We start from the raw sequence: 15,861 nt of genomic DNA, 5'->3' as shown, positions 1-15,861 counted from the left end.
AACAACCAAATAGGGGCCAGGCACAGTGGCTCATGCTTGTAATCCCAACAATTTGGGAGGCCGAGGTGGGTGGATCATTTGAGCTCAGAAGTTCGAGACCAGCCTGACCAACATGGTGAAACCCCGTCTCTACTAAAAATACAAAAAAAAAAAAAAAAAAAGTTAGCTGGGTGATGTGGCGCATGCCTGTAGTCCCAGCTACTCTGGAGGCTGAGGCAGGAGAATCACTTGAACCCGAGAGGCGGAGGTTGCAGTGAGCCGAGATCGTGACACTACACTCCAGCCTGGGCCACAGAACAAGACTCCGTCTCAAAAAAAAAAAAAAAAAAAAAAGGAAGGGAAAAGAGACAGAGGGGGCCATGTTGATTGTTGAAAGGCAGTGCTCGCAGCTTTCACCATGTCCCCTGGATACTGCCACAACATGTCTGTAGCTGTGCTGGTTCTCACTGAGGAGTGGCCAAAGAGCCTCAACCAGGCAGGATAAGACATGAGGGACCCCCAGACACTGTAACCCCCCTCCCTTTCCTCGGGGTGGTGTAGGGGTTGGAGTGAGCACTGAGAGGTGGTTCTGCTCTTGTAGAAAGTTAACGGATAGTTTCTAGGCATAGGCTATAATGGGGAATGAGGGCAAATGAATTCCCCTGAAAATGCAGACCAAGTCTCTTGGACAGAGAACCACCGAGTAACTGTCCAACCCACCTGTCTTACTCTCCCTTCAAAGTCCTCAGAACAGACAGGGTGGGTGCAAAAAAGAAAAAAAAATGTCCCCAGAACAGATCATTGACTTGAGGGATTATAGCTTCATTAGGCTAAAATGGGGCCTTATTTCCAGGCCTGGCTCCTCCTGAAATGTTGGGTAACTTGGGGAAGTCACACACCTCTGAACCTCCCTATTTACTCCTTGGAATATGAGAAAGATCCTTTCTCTCTCTCTCTCTTTTGTTTCTGAGGGGTTTCGTTTGTTTGTTTGTTTTGAAACAGGGTCTTGCTCTGTCACCCAGGCTGGAGTGCAGTGGTGCAATCATGGCTCACTGCAGCCTCGACCTCCCAGGCTCAAGCTATCCTCCCACCTCAGCCTCCCAAGTAGCTGGGATTACAGGCGCCCGCCACCGTGCCCAGCTAATTTTTTTGGTATTTTTTTCTAGACACAGGGTCTCACTATGTTGCCTAGGCTGGTCTCGAACTCGTGGGCTCAAGCGATCCACCCTGCCTCAGCCTGCTAAAGTGCTGGGACTACAGGCCTGAACCACCGCGCCTGGCAGGAAGATTCTTTCTCATCATTCTCAAGTTCACATGCTGTCTTTGAAATTTGTCCCTCACATCCATATGCACTGTCTCACCCTTAGTCCAAGCCCTCGCGGCCTGAATTGAGTGTTCCTGCCTCCTGTGTTGCCTACTCCCTCATGAAACTGTAGCCAGAGGGAGCTTCTAAAATACAAATCTGATCATGTCATTCCTTTACTTGAAACCTTCATTCCCTACATTAGATAAAATCTAAACTCCATGGTTTGTCATGTTAGACCTTTAGTGATCCGACCCTCACCTCTCCATCCTCATTTTTCACCGCTCCCCACAAGTACCCCAAACTCTAGCCATTCCAACTATTTCCAGCTTTCCCTGACAGCAAAAAAATTCTCACACTTCCCAGGGTTTTCAATTCAATTCAAAAGTATGTATTAACAACCTACTCTGTGCCAATTAACAGCATAAGATAAGTAGAAAGCCCAGACTGTCATGAGAGAAAGTCAAGTAAACAAAAGCGACATTAGAGTGTCTTGGGCAAAGGGCTCAATAAATATGGGCTCAATGGATAAATTATGGCCCAAAGGTGGGTCTGTCTGACACACTCTTCTCTTGACCTTCCACACCACCCCCTAATCCTTCTGCGTTCCTCCTCCTCTTCTTCTCCTTCTTGTTTCCCATTCCAAGCCCCTCTAGCCCCTTTTCTCCTTATAGGCCATTCCTCCGAGACTCCTTGAAGGCAGCTCAGGGAACACTGTCTGCCCTAACAGCCCTGCACACACACACACGCACGCGCACACGCACACACACACACACGCACACATACACATGCACATGCACACATGCGCAAACACGTGCACACACATGCTGAATGCACACACACGCACACATACACACACACGTGCACACACATGCACACGCACACACGGGCGCGCACACACACACACATTTGCAGTCTGGTTTAGACCCCTTCACTGTGCCCATAGAGCACCTATTTTATGTCTAATGGAGTCTGGGATACAACATTCATTGTCTTTTTCTTTTTTTTTTTAAGAGATAAGGTCTCAGTCTGTCACCCAGCGCTGGAGTGCAGTGGTGCTATTATAGCTCTCTGCAGCCTCAAACTCCTCAGCTCAAGCAGTCCTTCCATCTCAGCCTCCCACGTAGCTGGAACTACAGGCACTGCCACTTATGCCCAGCTAATTTATTTTATTTTCTATAGAGATGGGGTATCACTATGTTGCCCAGGCTGGTCTTGAATACCTGGCCTCAAGCGATCCTGCCACCTCAGCCTCCCAAAGCACTGAGATTACAGATGTGAGTCACTGCACCCAGCCTCATTGTCTTTCTTTCACTAAACTGTGAATGAACATCCTGACTACAAAAGACCAGTTTTTCACCTGCATCCACAATTAAGTGCTTGGCACATAGCAAGTGCCAAGTGAGGGACAAAATGAATTAATATGAATAAATGAATGAGACAACATTCCTTTGAAAAATAGTGGCCAGGTGAATTCGAGCTTTGCATATCATCCTCTTTGGATATTGGATTCTTGGATATGACATTTGGGGGCAACCCACCGGCTCGGTTTCTAGAATAGGCACCTCCACTCAACGGAACAGAAGTGGAGAGATGAGGCGAGTGTGTTGTTTGAAGAAAGCCAACATCAATGCAACTGAGGCCAGACAAAGCGCTTGCCTGTCTTCAGAGCCCCAGGGACCCACCAGAATATCTGTCATCCCTCAGTCTCCTGAAGGCTGCACCTCCCAGCCCATTAGAAATGCTAATCTCCAGCTTGGAGTGGGATTAACAGGCCCAGTGGGGAGGGCACAAGCCATCTTCCCATCTTTATTAAGAGTGAAGGCTCTGCCCCCTCTTGCCCAGCTGCCCACAAAGGGCTGGAATCTGGGAATTCATTACAGCCTTTCTCATCAAGGAGACCTCTCCTGTCCAACATTATTTTAGGTGGAGAAAGGCGGGGGAGGGGGACCCATTTCAGCATCCCCCTCCCCACTTAACGCATCAGAGCCCATTTGTTTGATGTCAGTTCCTGCTGGAGCACCAACCAGGCAGTGGGCCTCAGAGCAATTTGGAGCCACAGCTGCGGCCCGACAGCCCAGCCCCCAGCCCCCAGCCCCAGCCCCCAGCCCCAGCCCCCAGCCCCCAACCCTCACTCCTACTCCCACCCCAGAATTTGCTGCTGATTAGCCCCAGCCACACACACACCCCAACCCCCCCACCACCACCACCACCAGCAAGAAGCATGGCTTTGTGTAGACCTGGGACTCGGTTGAGTCTGATAAGGTCTGCACACAGACCCTCAGCCCTGGCCGGGGCTCACTGGAAACTCACCTCACCCACACTGAACCCAAACAGGAGTTCTGACTGCTCAGCTTCGCGCAGAGACCACTGCAGAGAGTGAGAAGCTAGAGAACGGGATTCTTCCACACTGAAACAAACACACACAAGGACATCTCCTGTGCTTAAAACCCCAAATACCTTCTCAAAAGGCTGAATCCTAGTAAACCAAGGGTCCAGGCTTGATCTGGGTAGAGAGGTTGCAGACAGCATCTGGGGAGAGCTTTGTATAATAGAGGGGGAGATTTTGGACCTACAGGGCAATCCAGGGGGCAGCAACTGAGGAGCAAGAAACAGCAGAAAGGAGATTAGAGGAGTGGTTCTCAAAGGGTGGTCCCTAGACCGGCAGTATCAGAACCACCTGGGAACTTGTTAGCAGTATCAGAACCACCTGGGAACTTGTAGCAATTCACATTCTTGGCTGGGCACAGTGGCTCACGCCTGTAATCCTAGCACTTTGGGAGGCTGAGGCAGGTGGATCACTTGAGGCCAGGAATTCAATACCAGTTTGGCCAACATGGTGAAACCCCGTCTCTACTAAAAAACACATTCTTGGGCCTCACCCTATATCTACTGTATCAGAAACTCTGGGATTTGTGTTCTCACAAACCCTCCAGGTGATGCTGATGCAGGCATCATGTTTGAGGCCCCTAGATAAGAGGGACACACTGAAAAACCTGTGTATGCCTGGATGTGACCCTTCTTCACGTCCCCCGAATTGGCAATCAAGCCTACTACATTTGTGAATTTGCTTCTTGTGAATGGATGTTTTATGCAAACTAGCAAAGTTGCTGGACTTTACATCCAAATTGATGCAGGGCACAGAGACTGCAGAAGAATAGAGGGGTCAGAGCATGAACCCCGAGGAATTAGCAAAAATGGTGAGGGGGGCTTGGACTTTCACAGTCCATGGAATTGGCAGGGGACTGAGCTGTTTATACATTACTGTCAAAGAGGCAAGAAGGCACCAGATGGTATTTGGGCCACAACACATTTACATGTAAGTGACTTAAGAGGAGAAGGGGAATGAATATTGTTGAAACCAACTGCATGAGGCACAGTGATGTGCATTTCATGCCAATGCTCTCTTTTAGCCTGCACACCAGCCCTTTGACATAGGTAGCTTTACATCCTGTTTTGCATGAGGAAATTGTGACTCCAAATAGCAGAATAATTTTTTTTTTTGAGACAGAGTTTCACTCTGTCGCCCAGGCTGGAGTTCAGTGGCATGATCTCAGCTCACTCCAACCTCCGCCTTGCTGTTTCCAGCGATTCTCCTGCCTCAGCCTCCCAAGTAGCTGGGATTACAGGTGCCCACCACCATGCCCAGCTAATTTTTGTATTTTTAGTAGAGATGGGGTTTCACCATGTTGTCCAGGCTGGTCTCGAACTCCTGACCTCAGGTGATCTGCCCGTCTCAGCCTCCCAAAGTGCTGGGATTACAGGCGTGAGCCACTGCACCCGGCCCAAATAGCAGAATAATTTGCCCAAGGTAAATGACAAAGCCAGAACTAGCTGCCAGTTTGGTCTGACTAAAAAACCTCCACTTTCACTACTGTGCTTGGGGTATGAAAGGGCCTCCCTGTGAAGAATCAGCCCTGGCGCCTGTGCCTCAAAGGCATCATGCCAGAGCAGCCCCTGCCAACTCTCCAACATGTCTCCGCAACCGTTCGCCCCCCTCCTCTGCTCTGGGTAGCAGGACGTGCAGGCTCCTGAATGCCCCAGGAAACCCCAGGAGAAGGTTGTGGGTGCCATGCAGCTCGTGGTCACACGATGAGGGGGCAGCAAATTACAGGTGCTCAGCTTTCTGCAAATGTGCCCTAAGTACCAAGTAAGAGCCAGGACTCTGCAGACAGGTCAGGCACTAGCTGTGTGACCTCAGGCAACTGACTGAACCTCTCTTTGCCTGAGTTTCCTCATCTACAAAATAAGGGTTGTCATTGTAGCTACTTTGTAGGTTGTTGTAAGGATCAAATCAATTGAAATGTGAAAAGTGTCTGAGGCATAGGAAGCACTATATAATAATGTATTACATTTAAATAAACGAATGAATCACTTTACACTTTCCCCTCTGCTGTCTACCCAAATGTTCTTCCAGACTCGACACCCTCCTTCAAAAACCCTCCCAATCCTTCAAAGCAGGCTCAAATCCATTTCTCATAATCCCCTTGGCCCACAGGGCTGTCTCTCTCGAGAGCTTTTCTCAACCTTCTTGCTCCTCCAGCAGGGACTTGTCTGACATTGCAGAGACTTTCTCCTGTATCTGGCCAGGCTGCAAACCTGTGGAGGGCAGGGCCAGTACTTTATGCCTCTTGTACCTTTGTGGCCCCCAGTCCTGTGCCTCACACATAGTGTGTGGGGGTCCATAAATACATGTTGACTGATCCTTGGGACCCAGCAGTCCCTGCAGGGTAACCAGATCCCATTTGTATTCAAGCTGTCTGCGTTACTGTATTTATTGCCCGGCTAGTGGTTTAGTCCATGGTGTATTGGGGTTAGGGGTGAGGAGGGGGCAGGCAATATTTCTCTTCCTAAAAGCAAGTTTACCAGGTTCCAAGTGGCTGGATGTAAGGGCCAGTGATGAGTGTTGAGAGCTGGGGTTCACTCTAGAGCCCCATTAATTAACTTTCCCCAAGTCCCCTAAGTGCTCTTGCCTCCCGTTAAAGGCCAGCAACCCACCGTCATTCATCAGAAAGGACAGTCCATCCTTCACTTCCCTCCCTCCTGCTCCTTCTAGCTCCAACCTGGCTGTTAGGACACAGCATGACCCTCAACTCACCCAACAACCCATGTGGCAGAAGAGGATAAGGCTGGATGTCCAAAGGCCTGGGTTTGCCCCAAGAGAGAATGACCCCAGGACAGGACTCAGCCAACGTCCTTTCCACAAGCCCCACAGCACTGGTCCCCATGGATGTGGATGCGGTTACCTCTCTGGGGTCATTTTACACCAAGATATAGGAGCCTGACTCCCAAGCTTAGAGCTTCTTCCCGGCCACAGGCATTCAGGGTTCCTTCCTTCTCAACACTGACAACACCCCTCCTCAGGGAAAGATGGTCTGGCGAAGACCGACACCAATGCAGTCAGCCCTAAGGCCCAGAGGAGCTCACGTCTTCCATCCTTCTCCCTACCGAGTCCCAGCAACAATCTCCGTGAAAAGCAAAAAACACACAGAAAATCTTTCCTTCCAAATTACTGCATCAACCTCCTTCCCAAGTTTTCTGCAGGGCGTGCCCTGGTGTGGCCGGCATGGGTGAGGCCGCTGGCTGACTGCGGGGGATGTGCACAGGGCCCACCCAGGACCCCAGGAGACCCCCTAGTCCCCTCTCAATTATGTGCCTGTGGTTCAGACCCATGGAATGTCAGGGCTGGAGTAAGCCCAGGTCCAGTCCCCTTGTCTTACAGATTCCACACACCAAGAGCTAAATCCAAAACTGGCTCCCATACCGCACAGCAAATGTACCACCCCACCTTCCACATGAGCTAATGCGTCCTCAGAGAAAGCAGACTCACATTTCAAATGACGGCCACCAGACCTCATCTGAAAGAGCTGAGGGCTTTTCCGGGAGGAAAAAATACACAAACTTAGAAATAGACTCATTCCAAAGCCAAATAGCAATCATCTGGGATTTTCGGCTGCCCCAGACCCTCCACAGCCCACGATCCTCCTATGAAAGCTGGCAGCTAGGGCTGTGGCCAGTTTGGGAAAGCTGAAGGCAGGCACAGGCAAGATGGTAAATCTCAGGCAGCTCATCCCATGCTAAGCTGAAGAATTTGTAGGTGTGACTTTGGTTCCCAGAAGCAGACAGACTCCAGACCAGGGCCTCTACACCCCCTTTCTTCCCTCTCCCTAACCCCGACATGCACCTCCTTCCATTTACCATTCCCCAGCCCCTCCTCAGAGCCCTCAGACCACTCTCGCAGGTCCATCAGTGGCTTTTAAGTGAGCCCCCAGCTTTCATCCTATTAGTGAGCCGGGGAGTAATTACGACTTCATTAGCCAAATAGGTTCTTGGTTCAGAGACTCCCTCCTACAAAACAAAACACACACCCGCTCCCCTCCATCTGAAGTCTGTCCCCGGAGGCCTGCAGCTAACAATGCAGTGCCTTCGGGGAAAGCCAGCAGGAAAGGGGGAAGGAGAGAGGGGAGGCCGGCCATGGGGAGGAGGCCCCCCGCCCTCCTCCAGGGCGCATCTGTCAGCTGGCCCCGTAGAGACCTGTGACAGGGAGAGGGATGACACTCCAGCAAATGAGGCCGTGACCCCTCCGAGCCGTCTGCTGTCCCTTGCCCTCTGGCCTTGCTCACCCCTCCAGTTATGGGCTTAACCCATGGCCAGTGCACTTCACAGATGGGCAGGCAGCCTCCTCAGCTGAAGGCTCTCTGGGCTAATGGCCAGGGCCTCCAGAGGGCAGGGTAGTCCTGGCTCCGCCGCCCCATCTCCCACCCTATACTTCAGCTGCTGCAGCTCCAGGAGCAAGGAAGCCATGGGTCTGCCAGAAAGGACAAAGCTGTGACCCCAACCTCCCTGGCCAGGGGAACTTTAGCCAGCCCGCGGCCGCCAGACCAGGCAGGCAGGTCCTGGGAAAAATGCCACAACCCCCGGCCTCTTATCTGTCATCCCACACCTCAGCATTAGAAAGAGTTTTCTTTGGGTCTGTATGAGCTCTGCATTGCAATTAAAACCATCCACACTTGGGCAATCGCATACCCTCCTTCTCTTTTCCTATTCTTTTAATGGATTTTAGGAGCATGGAGTCTAATCCTCCTGCCTCTGAGTGGGACCCAGCTAGCCTAGTCTATGCCAAATTTTCCTGAGTTTCTCTAGCCAAACAATGCTAATCACAACGTCCCGCCTCTCCGCCAGGTCAGGTAAGCATCCAGGATGAGGCCACACCCGCTCCCATCACTCTTTTTTTTTTTTGAGACGGAGTCTTACTCTGTCACCCAGGCTGGGGTGCAGTGGCACGATCTCAGCTCACTGCAAGCTCCGCCTCCCGGGTTCACGCCATTCTTCTGCCTCAGCATCCCGAGTAGCTGGGACTACAGGCGCCCGCCACCACACCAGCTAATTTTTTGTATTATTTACTACAGACAGGGTTTCACCGTGTGAGCCAGGATGGTCTTGATCTCCTGACCTCATGATCTTCCTGCCTCGGCCTCCCAAAGTGCTGGGATTACAGGCGTGAGCCACCGTGCCCGGCCTCCATCACTCCCATTGCCCACTCTCCGCTAGAAGAAGAGGCAGGCTCCCTGCAGACCCTCTGGCATGTGCCTCTTTGTCCATGCAGCTTCCAAAGAGAACTGGCTGCTTCTTCTGGGGGCTTTGCAAGTAACAGCTGATGAATTCTCATTCCTGCTGAGGGCCCCTCTGCTTGGGTCCTCCACCGGCAAGATGCCATCTGCTGAGGCTGGACCCAGAGGCAGAGGGATAGATGAGATGACCTCCAGACAGCCTTGCCATTTACAAGACTCCAAGCTATGTACAGCCTTGGCCCTGGCTCTGGCTCTAACTTGACCCCATCCTGTCCCCAGGTCCAACGACTCAGCCTCCATCCTCCCTCCCCACCACCCCAATCTACAACCAGCCCAGAGGCCAGGCAAGAGGACCTCTGCTCCTTGCCCTTCAAGGAAAAGGATTCCTCAGAGGCCAGCCCAGCTGTACACACTGCGCCCCTGCTTGTGTTCCCTGAAAGCAACCGTCCTTTTGTTAATTCTGCCATTTCCCAAAGTGCCAGGAGCATCTCATCTGACAGCCACAGCATCTGTTCTTCTCACTCTCCAGAAGGTTGGGTGGGAGCCGTGCCAGCTTTTCCCCAAGGCTCTCCCAGCCTCACGTTCCTTCCGCCTGAGTTGGACACCCTGCTCACCTGGTCCCCTGGGGGCACCTCCAGTTCCCTCTCTGCATCCCTGGCCCCTGGCACCTCTTCCTATGGCGACGGTTGGCAGCCTCGATAGCCATCTCCCCTCCCGGGGTCAAGCTCACCTGGCCAAGCAGATGGGCACCTATCCTCTTCCTTAGGGAAATGCAGGGAAAGTGGCTGTTTTCCATTTGAGGCCTGCCCAGGGCCCCTAGCAGGTATAGGAGCCACAGGCTGCCAAGGAAGGGAGAAGACTCATGCTTGGTCCTTTCCAGGGCCCCCTCCCTCGGTACATACAGCCTTTGGAATGCTCCATTGATTCCAAAGCAGTGAAGTTCTGGCTAGTTCCCCAGCCCATAAGACCCACTGGGAATCTGGCCTGGCCCTGCCCTAAGCTTTAGCATGGGGCTCCTTCGGGCCGGGAAATTCTTAGGTGGTGGGGGCTGACCTGTGCACTGCAGGATGCTTAGCAGCGTCCTCACCTCTACCCACTAGATGCCAACAACACACCTTCTACCCCACACACACTCCCACTGTGATAACTACAAATGCCGCCAGACCTTGCCAAATGGCCCCCTAGTTGACAACCACTGAGCTAAGGCAAAAAAGAAACCCAACACCTAAGTGTCAGTGACTGACATCCCCCTGGTTTCTGATTCCTAGGCTGCAGGTGACAGAGGCATGGCTTAAACCAGGGATCAGCAAACATTTTCTGTAGAAAGCCAGATAGTAAATATCTTCAGCTTTGTTGAATGAATATCTTCATACAGCCTCTGTTGCAACTACTCGACTGCTGATGTGGCATAAAAGCAGCCACAGACAATATATAAATGAATGAGCGTGGCTGTGTTCCAATTAATCTTTATTTATGAACATTGAAATTTCAATTTCATATGATTTTTATGTGTCGCGACATCTTCTGATTTTTTCAACCATTTAAAAATGTAAAATGCATTCTTAGCACACTCTATGCCGCTGGCTTACAGGAGCTCAGAGGGATCAAAACACCTGGGGCCCTGTTGACCGGCTCCTAGGAGATTAACAAAGCCAAGGGCAGGGTTTGAAGTTGTGAATGAAGTCCTGCGCCTCTACGACAGGGAGGAAGATCATTCTTTGGCCCAGTAACTCCAGGTACTGTTTTTAGTGGGGCAACCCCACTGACCTCAGCAGGACCAGCCACGTAACTTGCAGTGCCCAATGCAAAATGAGAATACTAGGCCCCTTGTTTAAAAGTGATTGTAAATTCCAAGACAGCAGCAGAAAAGCATTAAACCAAGCATGGGGCCCTTCTGAGCACAGACTCTACACACAGGCTGGGGATCCAGAAAGGTGGCCCTGGACCTCAGTCTACCTCCCAGAGAGGTCTGCACCCACCTCACAGCCTCTGCCAGCTCAGGCTCATCCTCTGACCCTGGTGGACAGCTTCTCCCAGGGGCCCTGCATGATGACACCTGGCTGAGGCAGTGAATAAAGAGTTAAACCTGGCTCATGCTCCCTCTCCATGCTGTGTGCCCTGGTGCAATTCTGCGTCTGCTTTTTGGGGTAATTTGCTCAACTTAGGTTGGTACTGGTCCTGCCTCCAGGGCACCCAGGGTGGAGAGAGAAGTAGCCACTTGTGCCCCAACACAATTGGTTGTTTATTTGCCTGGTGAGGCTTGGGAATGAGAAAACATTTTAACTGTGTCTTGAAGGAAAACTCTGAGTTTACCAGGTAGAGCAGGTGTTTGTGGTATGAGCTTGAGGAGGCAGGGAAGAGATGGTGCCAGGAAGAAGCAACAGCTTGTGCAAAGGTGGCAGCATGGCAGATTTGAAAGGGAGTTGGTTAGCATGCCTGGAGTTGAGGGTGCAAGGAAGGGGTGAGGCTGTATCCCAGCACTTGGTGTAATGCCTGATACAAGAGGTACTTGGCATTTACTTGTTAAATGGATGTATGTAGGTATAGGTGAATGGATGGATGAATACAATATTTTCTAACAATTTCTGGTTATCATTTATTGAACACCTGTCTACCCCCACTGTGAACCCCCAGAGAGGAATAGAATGACCCACTCATCAATTCATTTAACAAATATATATTAGTGGGTGGAGTACAGTGGCTCATGCCTATAATCCCAGCACTTTGGGAGGCTGAGGTGCATGGATCGCTTGAGCACAGGAGTTCGAGACCAGCCTGAGCAACATGGTGAAACCCTGTCTTTATAAAAATCAAAAATAATCAGCCAGGTATGGCAGTGCATGCCTATAGTCCCAGATACTTCGGAGGCTGAGGTAGGAGGATGGCTTGAGCCCAGGGGGCAGAGGTTGCAGTGAGCTGAGATCAAGCCACTGCACTCCAGCCTGGGCAACACAGCCAGACCCTGTCTCAAAAAACAAACCAAAAAACCCCAAATATATATTGGGCCTTTGCCATTATGCTCAGGGTACAAAGATACAAGATGCAGTGGTGGAGACACCCCGTCCACATAGAGATTAGTAGGCAGGATGCCTAGAAAGGGATAAGGGCACTGCAGAGGGTCACCTACCACCTACAGGGAGAGCCCACAGCGGGCCTGGAGAGAGAGACTGCTGGCCTACATCTTGAGAGCCAGGGGAATTTAACCAGGTATACATAAGAGAGAAAAGTGCTATTACAAGCATGGAACAGCACAAAGAGAGTGAAATGAGAGAGTCCAACCCCTTCCAGAAATGGCAAGTGGGTCAATCAGGCTGAAGTAAGTCAGGAGAAGGCAAGAGAAGAAGGTAGACTGAGGAAGGATCAGACTACACTATCCCAATGAGCCCTGTGTGGCGTGGGAAGGAGCCTGGAATCTTACCTGGAGGCAAGAGATGCTGGAGAATTTTTAGCAGGAGAGTAACTGGATCTGATTTGCATTTTTGGTAGCTCATTCTGACTGTGGATCTGGAGAGTGAATGGGAGGGGTGAGACTGGAAGGCCTGGTGAGGATGTAAGAATGCAGGTGAAAACTAGGGAGGGCCAGAGCTAAGACTGGGAGGAAGGCTGGGAAGGCAGAGGATACATAGAAGAGGACTTTCGGGGGCAACAGAGTCAGCAGGCCTGAGTGGTTGGCAGGACTTGGGGGTGGGGTTGAGGAGAGAGAGGAGCCACAGAAGATGGAAAAGTTTGGAGGGTGCCATTCATGGAGGCAGGTGTCTCCCACAAAATAATATGTTAAAACCTAAACCCTCAATGTGATACCATTAGGAGGCGCAGCCTTTAGCAGGTAATTAGGTCATGAGGGTGGAGCTCCTATGAATGGGATCAGTGCCCTTATAAGAAGAGACAAGAGAGCTTGCTCTGTTGCTCTCTGCCATGTGATGATCCAATGAGAAGATGGCCACCTGCACACCAGGAAGGGAGCCCTCACCAGACACTGTCTGCTGATGCCTTGATCCTGGACTTTTCAGCCTCCAGAACTGTGAGCAATACAATTCCATTGTTTCAGCCACCCAGTCTGTGGTATTCTGTTAGCAGCCCAAGTTACTAACACAGCAAGGAACCCAGGAGGAGAAGCAGATAGAGAGGGTGAAAGTATGTATCAATCAGGGTTTATGATTGGGTTTATGAAGTTTATTTCAAGAAATTGACTTACAATTTGGGGGTTGGCAAGTCGGTTTTCTGTAGGGCAAGCCAGCAGCCTGGAAACTCTCAGGCATGAACTGATGCTGCAGGCTGGGGGCAGAACTGCTTATGTCTCAGGGAAACCTCTGTGCTCCTTAGGCCTTGCAACTGATTGGATGAAGACTATCCCCATTATCGAGAATAATCTTACTTAAAGCCAACTGACTGAAGATGTTAACCATGTCTACAAAATGCCTTCACAGCAATACCTAGATTCATGTTTGATTAAATGACTGTGTACTATAGCCTTGCCATGTTGACCCATAAAACTGACCATCACAGGTGGGGGTTTGAGTATCCTGTGGTGACATGAGAGGCCCATGGACATCCGAGTGAAGACCTGTGGCTGGCCAGCACAGGTCTGAGCTCCGTGTCGAAGGACCCTTCCAGGTCTGTGTCACCTCATCTACGACCTGCTGCAATGCCTGACTCGTCAGCCTTCCCACCTCCAGGTAGGCGTCTGTTCTGTGCACTCCACCCTCCCTGCCGCCCCATAGTAGACTCTTCAAAACACAAGTCTCAGCCTTGCAGGTGTTGCTTACATCCTCAGATCCTTCCAACTGTTCCCCCGTTGCCCTTGATAAAGGCCCCAAGGGCTTATAATGCTCATCGTGGACTGGCCACAGCCTACGCCTCCAGCCTCACCCCTTCCTTGCACCCTCAACTCCAGGCATGCTAACCAACTCCCTTTCAAATCTGCCATGCTGCCACCTTTGCACAAGCTGTTGCTTCTTCCTGGCTCCATCTCTTCCCTGCCTCCTCCAGCTCGTACCACAAACACCTGGTCTACCTGGTAAACTCAGAGTCTTCCTTCAAGACACAGTTAAAATGTTTTCTCATTCCCAAGCCTCACCAGGCAAAGGCAGATGCCCCTCCATGATACTTCGTGCCAACTTGGGTTATAGCATTCGCAGGATTGGATTCTGATTATTTGTACACGTCATTCCCACCATTAAACTGTGAGCTCCTCACGAGCACTCACCGTGCCTTATTCTCCTCTGTATCCCAGCACTTGGTGCAATACCTGATACAAGAGGTACTTGGCATTTGCTTGTTAAATGAATGTATGTAGGTATAGGTGAATGGGTGAATGAATACCATATTTTCTAACCATTTCTGGTTATTGTTTATTGAACACATCTTTTGTGCCAAACACTGTGCTAGAAGCTTTGAGTCCTGAATCAGTCTAGGTTCTCAGTTGCAGGCAGCATAAATAGACTTTGGCCATTGTAAACAGAAATGGAATTCACCAGAAGGCTATCAAGTCGATCACAGAATCAATGGAAAGACTAAAGAAGTCGACTGAGAAATGGGCAGGAGCCAACACAGGCCAGCCAGCAGAGACAGGCTGAGGTCACATCTGGGCAACGTCCAGCCAGGACGCCACCGCTGGCATCACCCACACTGGACACTCCCTCCACTGATGCCAGAACCTTGAAATGCCCGCTGCCTCCTCCACTGTCCAACATGTATGTGTACCTCGCCTCGGCTGATCCACGCAGCTCTCTGAAGCAGAGCCTCTCCTCCACTTTACAGATGATGAAATTGAGTCTTAGAAGCCTATGGTCACACAGCCAATCAATAAGGTGGGTGGAATTGGAATCAAGATCTGTCTGACTCCAAGGCCTTCCAACCACTCTGCACTGTCTCCTTCCCGGGGGCACCACTGACATTGTTCTTCATGAAGGAGCTCCCTGTGTAACGCTACACAGCAGCCCCGAGATTCCACACTGACGTGGGCTGATTGAAACTGCTTCCAAGAGGTTGTACATCAGACACCCAGAGATCCTGGAAAACAGGGGTCTGGCCTAAGGCTCAGGGAGGCCTGCAGAATCTAGTAAAGGACTCCAATGTCCCCACCTGCCCCTTCCAGCTCCCATGTTCCATGGCTGCCTATTAGCCACCCCGGGCAGGCTTAGTAAAGGGCAGACAGAGCCAAAGGTTATCGACTCTTCAGCCCAGCCCACTTCCAGGGTCACAGCTGCCCCCAAGACTGTTCTGTCATATCCTCTGGATGGCATGGCTCTTACCAGGACCAAAAGATGTCCCCACCAGGAACGTCCTCCTTAAACCCAGATGACCTGGGGCAGTGAAGGACAGAGCTCCAGGCAGGGAACCCACGCACCCAGTCCTAGCCCAGCTCCACCTCCACTGCTCTGTGACCTTGGCCCAATCATTTCACCTTTCTGGCTTTGCTTTCTTTGTGAGTCAATCCCTCTCTACTGTCCTGCCCTCCTGCCCTCCCACCTTCCACACTAGCCAAATTGTTTCATAAAAAAAGAACTCAGGGTTCTTTGAGCTCTTTGGAGAGACCACATAAATGCAGGGCATTATTAGCATCATTACTATTAAATATTAATAATGACATTAGCGTCGTCTATTATAAGCCTGAAAAAGGAGCTGCAAGAGCCCTGGGTTGAAATGGCAAAGAGAATAATTAGGCCCCTCCGGGCCACAGACCCCTCCGGGCCCTCACATGAAATTAGGAAGGCAAATGCAGACAGGGCATTGAGATCTTCCTTCCAGCACCCCTGCTAGGTCAACTTGGCTCCTCCAGGCATTACACAAATCATGGCCTTCCCAGGCCCCACATCTTGGCTCCTGCCACACCACATGCCTCCATGCCAGAAACACATTCCCCACCTCCTCTCTGTCCATCCAGGCTCAATTCAAGATGCACCCACCCACCCCCACTGAAACCTTCACCCACATCCTACCTCCCTCTCTCCTCATCCTCTGAATGGTTACTATAGCTACTCTCCTTCATTCATTCACCCAGTCAAC

This window comes from Pan paniscus, chromosome 1 (genome assembly GCF_029289425.2).
Source record: "Pan paniscus chromosome 1, NHGRI_mPanPan1-v2.0_pri, whole genome shotgun sequence".
Classification (NCBI taxonomy): Eukaryota; Metazoa; Chordata; class Mammalia; order Primates; family Hominidae; genus Pan; species Pan paniscus.
The sequence above is the reverse complement of the archived record's forward strand: the minus strand, read 5'-3'. Positions refer to the sequence as shown.